This window comes from Argiope bruennichi, chromosome 7 (genome assembly GCF_947563725.1).
Source record: "Argiope bruennichi chromosome 7, qqArgBrue1.1, whole genome shotgun sequence".
Taxonomy (NCBI): domain Eukaryota; kingdom Metazoa; phylum Arthropoda; class Arachnida; order Araneae; family Araneidae; genus Argiope; species Argiope bruennichi.
Window position 1 is genome coordinate 107,959,382 of NC_079157.1, and position 12,493 is coordinate 107,971,874.

General features: G+C 32.8%; 1 long non-coding RNA gene across 1 annotated transcript in view; it reads right to left on the minus strand.

Annotated features, from left to right (window-relative positions):
* Nucleotides 1-3,869: 3,869 nt before the first annotated feature.
* LOC129974842 (uncharacterized) overlaps nucleotides 3,870-12,493 on the minus strand; it is an 87,403-nt gene continuing 78,779 nt past the window's right edge. The window contains exon 3 of the long non-coding RNA XR_008784974.1: nucleotides 3,870-4,000. This is a non-coding gene — a long non-coding RNA (uncharacterized LOC129974842). The remainder of the gene's footprint in view (nucleotides 4,001-12,493) is intronic.

Consider the following 12,493-nt stretch of genomic DNA (forward strand, 5'->3'; position numbering starts at 1 on the left):
AATGTAAGGATGGAACAATTTAGAACATCAAAAGATATTTATTGCGATATGGCAAAAGACTTTTAAAGCTAAAAGAGGGAAAAAAAAAGAAAAAAAAATTGAGAGTTATTAATTATGAGTACCATATAAAATTGCTGATAAAAATAGACCTATAGAACATTGTTATGTAAAGCCAGAAATTGCTGCATTTTTTTTTTTTTTTTTCAAAATGAAAATTATAAATTTATTCTGTCAAATACAACTGTTAAAAAATTAACTGTTTATATATATATATAAACGGAACTTTACAAATTCTGACTCAGTAATTGTTGATCAGAATTAAAAGTTTTATAATTCCGTGGCATAAAACAAGCGACGAAATAGAATTTCAGACAGGGAAGATGGGAAATTGAAAAAAAAAAGTCGAAACATTTTTTTTTCTCCACAAACGCTTTCAAGGAACAAAGAAGAAAGCAGCAATAATTACATTTTGAAGGTGTTTCTTTCCGCTTTTTGACAGCAGAACATGTGGGCGGTACCCTGAAAACCACAAGACCGCCCCCCCCCCCTTCCCTCTCCATTTTGTTTTTTCTCCGAAGTAACTCACACTTCGTTTTCAGTTGACAGCCCCTGCTGCAAATGAGGCACGAACTTTCTCCCTCACGCAGAAAACACGTGGGTGGACCTCGGGGCTGTCGGATCAGAATGGCAAAATGGAGCCAAAATTCTTTTTAAAGCAAGCCAAAATTTATTTAAGAGAGCTTCTTAAACAATGTAACCAAATTTCTTTTTACAAAGCTCAAACTTAGTTTAATGTTAGATATCTTAAATTGTTGGTCCTGACTGCAAGTAGAGTTGTTGTTTATAAGGATGATGGTATTAATAATGAGCACTTCAGTCAGCATTCAGTCAGATTTTGTCAGTGGGGGTAAAAAAACCCTTCTATTTCAAAATTTTGCATTAAAACATTACTGAAGTAAAAATAACTTCTATTTAAAAAAAAAAAAAAAAAAAAAACCTTCTATTTCAAAATTTTGCATTAAAACATTACAGAAGTAAAAATATAAATATTACAACGAAGTAGCACTTATTACAGAGAATAATGTGGTTTTCTTAAACGAAATACTTTTTTTAATAAACTTATGATTGCGAGGGAAAATAACGCACATAATGCTTATAAATTTTAATTTAATTCACTTTTACAATATGTTTTCAATTAGCCGCTTTTGGCGACCAGTTGATTAGTAAGGATTAATGGTTGTTAAAAATTTTAATTAAATATTTTGTGTAATCTGATCTTAATGACTTCCACACAAAATATATATAATTTGGAATTAAAGTTCAATATTTTAATTCAATTAATTTCACAAAATATAAATCTATGCTTATATAAAACTCAATGTATGTGTGTTGGCACTCTACAGACCAGATCGTTCGACCTACAGCTACCAAATTTGGCACATGCATACCTTGGAGATCGGGAATGTGCACCTAGGGTCCCTTTTTTTAAATTTTTGATTAGAATTTTAATTATTAATTAAAAACTAACTTTCCCAGCAAAAATATTTTCATTTCCCCACCGACAAATGAGTAAAGCTTGTTTTTTTCCTCCACGCTAATGAGGATAGGCTTATCATATTTTCGGCCGATTATTTAAAATGATTCTTTTTATTTACTTAGTGTTTGATACATTTAAAATTAAACATTGTTGATTAATCGATCTTTCAGATTCATTCTGAATTCAAATGAAATAGAATAAAAGAAATTAAAAATTTTAATTTGCATAGCGTTACCTGTACTGGCGTAGAAAATTCACGCATTTGCGTTACCATGATTGGCGTTGAAAATTCCCGCATGCGCATTGTGTTCTGATTGTTGACAACTCTATTTTCAACGGATACATACTTGGTTTTGAAGACTTAACATGTTTCCGACCGATTATTTCAAACGACTCTCTTTATTTTCTTAGAGTTTGATGCATTTAAAACTAAACATTGTTTTCAGTACTCATATTAAAAAAGCTTCGTTTCAGTAAAAAAATGTTCTTATATTAATTGCAATTTAACCATTTCCCCTTTAATTTAAAGCATAAATTCTACGGGAGCTAACAGAAAATTAGAGAGATACATATTACGTTACGGCTGAAGGCCTTTACAATATTATGAAAGAATTATATGACTATCAAAATTTGAAGCCTTAAAATATTTTGATGAAGAAGCTATTAAAATAAGAGCTACATAAAATATTTAATTATTAAAATTTGAATGAGCATTAATATTGGCGAACCGGCTGGTCGCGAAAGGCGACTAGTCCTTTTATAAAATATAAACTTTAAATTTTGATATATGCTTGGTTCATGTTATTTTAAAAACCTTACACCTTTCTATTCATATCCGCAATTCTGTTCTCATTCTGTTCATTATTCTATGTATTGTTCTAATTTTCGATGCATATCTTTCTTCGCTTGTTTTCTATTTACATTTATCTATTTTTATATTTGTGCGTATGTGTGTGTGTGTGTGCATACAGGGTGAAATGCTTAAATATTCATATAAAAAAAACAAATTTTGTGGTATTAAATTTTTTTTAAAAAAAATTGTTAATGAAATAACGCCAGATGAACTCGAAATACAAATGTCTTCTAACTATCTGATGGAGACGAAAATTCCCAAATTTGGCATTAAAAAGCCAATATGGCAAACGTGATGGACAGTACGGGACCATCACTGAGCAGCCTCCCTCCCCCCATTCTCCTCCCACTTCCAGCGAAAGAAAACAAGCTACTCTGTTTCGACGAGAAGAAAACGTCCCCTTTGATAGGTACGAGCTCTAATCCATCTCGCATTTTTTAAACTCAAAACTGGCTTTTCTTCCAGCCAGCACCTTCGGTAAGAGTGTTCCATTTCAAGCGCCAACCCTGTAAGAAGATATACCGAGAAAAAAAATGGCGAAACTAAAAATGCGGCGGGGATATTTTACAGCATAGAGGAATTTCAAAGGGGAGTGTAAAAATAAAATATGCGTGCGGCGATTTGCACACTTAAAAAAAAATGAAAAAAGAAAAAGATCGAGTAAGCGCGTGGGTAAAAAAAATCACAAAGACGGGATTCTTGGATAGAGGCGGGAAAACAAACGTTTGCATTCCGTTGTGACATGCCGGTGCGACGTGGAATGAGGAGGCACAGTGCCTGTGTTCACGAAGCTCGACTGTGTGACTTCTTTGATAGGACCTTCCTTTTTAATTCTTGATTCTTGGGTAATCAGCCTTGAAAGCATGTGAGGATTTTTCTCACCTATTAACATGTGTGTTCTTTCCAAATGAGTGGGAAAGGTCCACATATTTTTCACTCTCAAAAATTGTTATACAGAACACATCTGCTTTGGGGGGAGAATGTGGGTGAGTGGGGCCAGTTTAAGCTCTCTTGGGTACCTTTAGCCAGGGTAAGTTTGAGGATCTCTTTCCCTTTGAAACTTTTAAAACCATATTTCTTTTTAAAATTTAAATTTAATTTCTATATAAGTAATAAGCAATGAATACTAAGATAAATTGAAACAACAGAACATTTAATGGCCGATAGCACTCAAGAGAATAGAGTATCGATATTAAAAAAAAATCGAAAACTTAAAAGTAATTTTTACCCTCTCATTCCTAAGATCATTTTAGTTCAGGCACCTCAGGGTATTTGAACACCCGAGTTTCTCATTCAAAAACAAGAAAAATCCCCACCCTTGTCAAAAATTTTAATGAAAGCCCATGCTTTTCGGAGTTTTTTACACGAAAATGTTTCTACTTACCTGAAAGCTATTACGTAAATACATGCTCGGACATCCTTTGAATGTTCTTAGAAAACCTCCTTGTCCTCTAAATCCATCTGGGCGAACGTCTCCAACTAACAAAATACGCGCTACGGGTATCAATCACACTTAACAAAAATGGGAATAATTCAGCACTGCTATCCAGGAGACTCAAGCGAACTTCAAATCACAGCTTCGTTGAGCGTGTGTCTGTGGCCTTTCCAAACTGTGAAATATGTGATGGAATGAAACACAATAGTTAACAAAAATTACAAAATATTTTCAGTACTGTGACTTGTAAGCCGATCAGCCAAATACGAAACTAATTTGTAAGCACGAAAAATCGTAACTAACAACGAAAAATCTTGAATTGTTTAAAATTTAAACGACAATTGATTTTGATCTTAATATGTTTGAATGACCTTTGCAAATCAAATGAAAGTATAAAATTATGCGTATTATCCTGATAATATCACAAAACAAAATCTCCACGCCTTGGAGTTTCTAAGCAGTTGCAAACTTTAATTTTTATAATCCGATTTTGGGGTGAAGGAGTGGAAAGGGAAGATGCTAGTTACAAAGTGTCATTTGCTTAAATAAAACTTCCGAAAGTGGAGTAATTTGATATAAACTTACAGTAGTTTGCCATGATTTTCAAAGAAATCACAATAACAAAGCTTCCTGCTAAGCAATTATGGAGGAAGAAGTATTACTGGTGTCAAATATATATTTGTGCCGTAGCAAACATTTATCAATAAACAAATGGTGAGTATGGGCGCAGTTGTGCAATTAGAGATAAATTTCAAAACAATATTTTGAAATACTGCTTATTCTGTAAAATATCTCGGGAAAACTCTCACGCTGGTGTTTTTTTTTTTCAAATTAATTTAGTCTGTTAATTTATTGGTCTATAATTAATAGCTTGTGGTACAATTTGAGAAGTTAGTTCAGGCACGCATTCTTTGATCACGTTTCAAATAATAAATATGAAATCACCAAATGGATAACTGCTTTCTAATTACAATTCGACATCCATATGCTGTAGATTTAGTTTTGTTGATGTTCATGATAAGAGAATCGTCATTTAGTTAAGCCAAACACGTTAATATGCCCCCAAAAGAATATAATAAATTTACATTAGTGGTGAAAAAACTAAATAGCAGTTTTTTTACATTTTGAAAATCTTTGGATAATAAAACATGAAATTAAGTCTGAAAATATTGGATATATGATTGAATATCTGAATGTAAAATCAAATATATATAAAGCAGAGGATGCTATGCAAGTGAAATTAAATCATAAAATAGCAAATGCCTTCTTAAAAACAAAATCGAGGCTTCATGATGGTAAAGATTGTGAATAAATTTTATAAATTACTAAATCTATGAGAATAATAAATATATATCAGATATGTATACGACAGTACAACTTATTATAAGCATAGTAACAACTATTACACATAGCCAAAAAACTTATACATAAAATATAAAAATATTGATAAATAAAATTTCGTTAAATGCAAATATATATTTTAAACTCTTAATTTAAACTGAATTAATTCCAAAGTTTTATCTTAATTTAGCCAATAGTAATTTCATTCTCTTATTTCTTGATCCAATTCCACTTTCGGTTTAATTAATTCAACTGAAACTGTGTAAAAAGTACTGCGCCATCAATCTACGTATCGAGTGAAAGTGATACTTCCGTTGCCCTTCTCAGAGATCACCATGTGTATTGAATTGGCGCGTGGCCGGAAATCCCATGTTATATAAGACTAATCATCATTTGTTTCGTGCCTTTTCCCTTATTTACTTCTGCTTTTGTGTCGCGCTGCGCCTTCTTGTAAATAATCATGCCTGCCACCCGGAAGAAAATAAAACGAAATTAAAAATACAACGTCTCGTCTATGTCTTCAAACCTGCTTTCTGCTGCAAACAAAAAGCATTATATTATATATGAAATACGTGTGTAAAATGTATATATAAATTTAAAATATTAGAACAACAATACATGTCTTATATAGTTTGTAGATAAAAATATAAAAATAATTACATAATTGTGTGAAATGACGAAAATTGGGCGGAATTAATTAATCTATATAAAATTAAATTGATGCAAAAAAAAAATGTTTACGAATTCATATTCAACCTTTCGTAGTTCATTATGAGTCTTTGAGTCTTTTTCTTTCCCTAATCTCTTTGGAAAAGTTATTTCTGAGAATCCCTGTTCCCAGTGTTTGATGTTTTTTACTTTCTCGTGCACGAAGTAAGTCGAAAGTACTGTAATCGTCAAAAAGTTCGAACTCGAGTTTTTAACGAATCTCCGCGTTGTAGACCTCTTGCAGTTGGAAAAACAAATTTCTGAAAATGTCTGTCTGTGACAAAGATTACTCAAAAACAATTTGAGCTAGACGGAGGAAATTTGGTATACGATCTTTAAATCAAATTTATAGATTTTATCAAATTTTGAACAAAATCCTCTCAGGGTAAGTGTGCCTATCCGTCTGTCCGAACATACGCTAACATAATAAATATAAAACGAAGACAGCTAACTCGATAAAATTCGATGCATAGATTTAATATCTATAATATAAACATCTATCAAATTTTGCGCCAAATTCAATAAATGGTTGACCCTCTGTCGGTTTGTACTTTCAGAAATATGTAAAAGCGATAACTCAAAAACACAATCGCTTAATTATATCAAATTTGTTTTTATTATATGAAACTAATTTTGTTATTTTGTGACTACAATTGTTGGTATGTGTCAAATTTTTGTTTCAATAGGTTTTTAAAAGCGCATCTAAAACGCAAATTCGATTATTAATATGAAAGGGTTTAATCGCGGAAAAATTCGCCAAGGGTCACACGATAGATTCAACAAAACAGATTAAAATTTCGCCAAAGATTAAAATTTCGTAACTATTATTCGCTAATGCTATGAAAGACATAATATTTTTATTAGAGAATATGTGAGAAAGTTTTGATGAGAGAACTTCCCCTGGTCTGTAAGAAAAATTGTACAGTTATATTAATATAATACGCCAAGGGAAAAAAAGCTGATATGTCATTTTTCCAGGTATAAGTAAAGATCAAAATTTACATTCCGAATGAATCTATATGAGTTCTGGTCTACAAATTCTACGATGAGATTCACAGCATCAAGAGAGCCTTTGTTTCATTTCTCCGACCGATTTTCCTTATTTCCGTCAAAAACAGAGCTTGACCTTCAAGCGTCTTCACCCTTCCCTTATTAATTAATTTGTTCCAATTTATTTATACACTCTTCAAGATACAAAAATAATTCGAAAAATAATAAAAGACGATTGAACCCTCCGATAAAATCTCCTAAAATTTCATCTCTTCGCAGCTATTAATCTAATTGAAGATTAAAAGAAAAAAAAAGCTCCGCTAAAGCATCCAATTAAGTAATGAGGGCGGATTCATGAATTACTGATCGAGACGCAGGATAAGACCGGCTTCTGTCGGCGATAAAAGAGAGACTGGCAAAGGATAAGATAGGAGATGAAAAATGAAGTCTTCCTTTCGTGAGATGGTTGTCTCGTTGGCCGGCTATCGGTGGAAGGGATACTTTGCCTATTTTTAGCAATTAATGAAAACTACCGCATGACACCGTCATATTAATCTGCTATGTAGATGTTGTTAATACACATTTTCACACAGGGTAGTTAAAAGTGAAGTATTTCAGATCGGAGCATTGGAAAGAAAACAGCGGAAATTTTCTCGCTTCGTCTTAGTTATATATTAATTACGTAAGTTGTGTGTCAAGTTTAACTTCATATTGTAAAGAAAATGAGGCCTTGGATGGATAAAGAGCAAAAGATTCACACTCTTGATATTAAGATTACGCTTCAAATTTCATTTATCTAGCGTACTATGTATCTGAGTTATGTGTATGTGCATTCGGTCGAACAGACAATCAACATTTTGCTAGATTTTGTTCAAAACTTGATGTAGATCCACAATTCGTATAAATAAAGTGTTAAAAATGAATATGTCACATTTCATATCTTGCTTGTTGCCTTTTCGAGAGATAATGTTCATACAAAAATGCAAAGAGACAAAACGTTACGTAGATGAGTTGAATGCAAAATTCGAAAGAATTCTACCATTTTGTTTTAAAGACGACATAAACAATTCATTCGATTTGCTTATAGTATTTCGAAGTCATAAGATAGTACTAAGCCCAATGAAGTGTCCGTTTATGTGAAAATTGAGTTGCCACAACCGGTGGGCACATTTGAAGGATGCCATCATTCATGTTTGTTTTGTCGTTGTTTTCTAATTAGAAAGTTAAATTACGAACTCGAGATACAAGCTTTTTATTCTATTTCTGACTTCGTCTCAAATTTTCTGAATAGTTATAATAATAGTGTAAAATGTGCTACAAAAAAAATGGATTTGGAAAAGATTTTTCTTGGGATAGATATTCCATCTATAAGAAATTTTCATTTACAGAAGAATAAAATTCAAAAAGAATTTTCAGCTTTGTTAATATATGTATGGGTAGTTGTAGCCTGCATGAAATTTTGAACCTTTTGTTTCATCTATTATACATTATTTATTTATTTAGAAGTATGCCAGCGAGAAGGATTTTTAGAGCTTCCCCCCCCCCCAAATTTTTAGTGAATGAAAAACACCCAAGCATAACGAGCAAGGGCAAAGGCTTCAACAAAAATGATATTAATGGTGAAAAGTAGTAAACTGGAAATACTTTCGTTGTCGCTTCATTTTATCATTTACTGCATTTTTCATTATTGTGATCGTTATGTGCGTTACTTATTACTACTCCTTCATAATATAAATTGATGAAATATAATAAATGGCAGTCTAAAATATGAAGAAAAATTAATGAAATCTGTATATTGGCATAATGAGGGCAAGTGACATCCGGAGCATAATATGACTTTTTTCACTTGCAGTCGTCATCATAAGTTTAAGAAGAGTAAATAGCAACCGGGGCGTAACGTTATTTTCTCATAATAATTTATGCTGATGGCTCTCTTAAGCGGTGTTCCTACGACCTGTATGTCTGCAGACATGGCACACTTTCATCTCTCTTGCTGTTTTCCGGGATACTTTGATGCCTATCCAGTTTACCGGCAATTTGTGAGAAACTCCAGATCACGTCCACAGACATCAAGGACCATGGAAAACCGCAAGAGAGGGGAAACAGGGGACAGTGTGCCACGTCTGAAAACGCATAGGTCGTACGAACGTGGCTTTAGACTGGCGCTCGGGAATCCAACCTCTCTCCTCCTTACTCCCAATCGATAAAACAGCGAGGGATTGTGGCTAAAGAACACTTTCATTGTTTCCCCTTGTGAAGAAAATTTCAGTTAATAGTGTTTCTAAGATTTATGCGGAAATGAAAAATGAAGTGGCAAGTTACTATTATTGATATATCTTGGGGCATGGGTTTTCATCTTAAAATAAAAATCGGCATGCCTATTTATGTATGCTCCAAAACTCCTAAACGATTTGGCCGATTTCAACCAAATTTTGCACATTTACTCTTTAGGATAAAAGAAAAAATATCATCAATTTTCCAAAGTGAAATATCTGTTTCACACATTTTAGAATTTTTTTTTATTGGTTTAAAGTAGTTATTTAACTGTGGATAAAAGAACTGAAAAGAATACTGATATACTTTTCAGCTTCAAGGGATTACAAGTAACCAAAGCCCAAGAATAATCAATCAAGTGGTAATAGGATTGTAGTAAATAATTAATAAATAGTAATGGATTGAATGGATTGTAATGGAAGTAATGGATTGAAATAGTAAAAGTAGTAATATAGTAAAAGAATTGTATTTTAATTCCCAACAATGGCCAGAACGTGGTATTAGTGAAACTGGACCAGTGCTTATTTGATTTTCTGAATTATTTTAAATATATAGATACTAAAAGCTTAAAGGAATCATTTCAAACAACAACAACAAATTATTCTTAAAATTACAGATAGCAATTAAATTTTTCATAGTAGATTTCAAAAGTTAACTTGGCGTAAAACGTTAATCACGTGATCTTCAGCTGCTTTTTTTAAAAAAATACTTCTGCCTAAATGATTAAAAAAATCAAGTTCTGTGCCCAGACCAAACAATTCCTTCTTAATTGCGAATAAACATTCTTACTGCATCCAAAACAAATCAAAATCCTTTCAACAGCAGACTCTCCAAAACAAGCCAGACATGCAGAAAATGGATCCAAAATCAACATCCCGAAACACAAAATCAACAAATCAAACACGGTGTCTGCGTCCAGGAAAAGCTGAGTTGTTATCTAAATGGAAGCCGCAAAAAGGAGAACAGTGCGGATTACAGGGAGTTACAGAAAAAGCATCTGTAAGCGCCTTTCGGGGGAATCCCGGCAAGTGATTGGCGGTTGTCCTCCAGCAATCCGATTACCTGATATCCCGTTTTCCAGGATGGTCGGGGAGGAAAGAAACAGGTGGAACGGGATTGGGTGGGGTGCATTGTTCTGTTCCGTCCACTATTTAATTCTGTAGTAGCTTAGTTTCTAATGCGAGTTGCGAAGTTTTTGGATCATTTGTAATACTGCAGCAGCGAGCGTTAACAGGTTTCACTACAATGATCAGATTTCTTGGACTTCAAAATATTCTGGAAGCCGAAAACATAATCCAGGCACTGATTAAAAATAAAAAAATAAATAAAGGGGATCTTGGTCCAAACCAAAAATAAAAGATTATGAAGATTATGAAGTTTATTATTAAAAGATTATGAAGTTTATTATTAAAAGATTATGAAGTTCATTTAATATAAAAAATTTAAAGAAGGAAATTCAAAGAGGAATAAATAAAATATTTTGCAACATTTTACACTTTTCTTTATATTTTTAGAATATTTCTTTCAGGCTGTTTCATTTATATTTATATTCTACCACAATTTTTATTGGTTAATCTTTAAAAAATTGTATCCAAAATATTGTTGACAGAATAACAACCAGTAAAGACGGGCACATCTTCTATTGCAAGTATAAAAAACAAAGTATATATAGTTGTAAATCGTACAGTTTATAGTTATTGAAAAAAGGAAATTAATTATTTAAATTAATTCTGAAAAATTCACTTAAAATAAGAGAAAAATTGTAATGAAATTGTTGTCACTGTAAAGATAATCTTTTGAATTTTAAGCTGATATAAATATTGTGTTTTTGAAGTGATTAATTCAGATGTTATAGCGTAAAAAAATTCGAATCTTTTCATCTCCATCTCATCACTCCTTACAGGGCAAAAGAACTTATTAACTCAGTTACACTTCTAGTTGCTAAGAAGCGAATGTCTTAAATTTTATTTGAATATGTCAAGAGATGTGGAATTGCAGAAGGTTGAAACGGATAGACAATCAATTATGTATATATAAAGTGGAAATAATCTAATATCCATTTGGGATCTCTTCCCATTAACCGACTACGTGCGAAACCAGATACAGATATATAATTTTAGTATCGAGACCTCATACCAAATTTCCTTTATCTAGTCCACTATGTTGTGAGTAACAACATTCACATTTTTACGAGAAGACAAACCAACAGTGAGTCAACCTTTCACGGAGCTAATCTAAAATTTGATACAAATCTATAATAATGTTACAAACATGCAATGTTGCTTTCCACCACGGTTAGTTCAATCATTGGAAATACCATTTTAGAATCAGTTCTGTTGGGTGCTGATTGAGTGCCGCATCAGTAATCTCAAAGCTTGACAACAAACTTGGCGACTTTGGCGATAAAATAAATATTACTGGAAGCTTCCGGAATTTTAGAAATTCAGCCAACAGGAACCGAGATACGCCTGATTGATCCAGAACCTTCTTTTCCCGCCTCCTGGGAACTATGAAAGGCCGGTAGACTAAAGCTGCAGTCAGTCAGTCGTGAAACGAATCGTGCGAAAAGTATGCGGCGAATAGTTGGGTCAGTCCAGCAAAGAGTAAGCGTTGTGTGGAGGTCAAGAGATTGCTGAGTTGTGCTGTGTGCCGATGTTTATAGTGGAAGCAGCATCGTGTCGCGTCTGGAGTAGCCAGTCGTGTAGTAATGAGTCGGTAGTTGAATACATTTAAAACGAGGAGACAGTGGTGAATTGCAGACGTTTGGAGAGGCCGTAGGGTGAAGCTATGCAGATTCCCTCCTTCTGCTGAATTCTATCTGGTCGCTTTGTGTGTTGTGATTGCTATTGTTACCGATTACTATTTCTGGGCTACTGCTTGCTGTGTGTTGCCTGTGTTCGTCTGTAAATTTGTCGTCTTTGTATTTGTGTCTTCGTGCTAAATAAAAATCATCGTCTTTTGATACTGAAGGACTGCTTATTTAATGACCAACAAATCGAAAAAGAACCCCGGAAGAATTCAGTAAAAATATTAATGCAATAACCATATACTAAATTTCATTTATGAAGTTCGTTCCATTTTCAAACTATCAAGCTGCAGACAAGTCCAAAACTGGTATTTTTCAGATTCAGGAAGTTTCATTAAAACCTCGCTGTGAACTTTGCTTTGTGATTCCAATTCTTTATTCATTTATATGCGGAAAATAAAAGCAGATATCAGATTTAAAAAATAAAGACAATTCTGTTTTAAGTAATATTACGTAAATAAAATGATAATTACTATTTCTCAGGATATTAATAACAACGTATAATATTTAGAAATATAAAGTTTGGTTTATCACACGGCGCATTCAAAT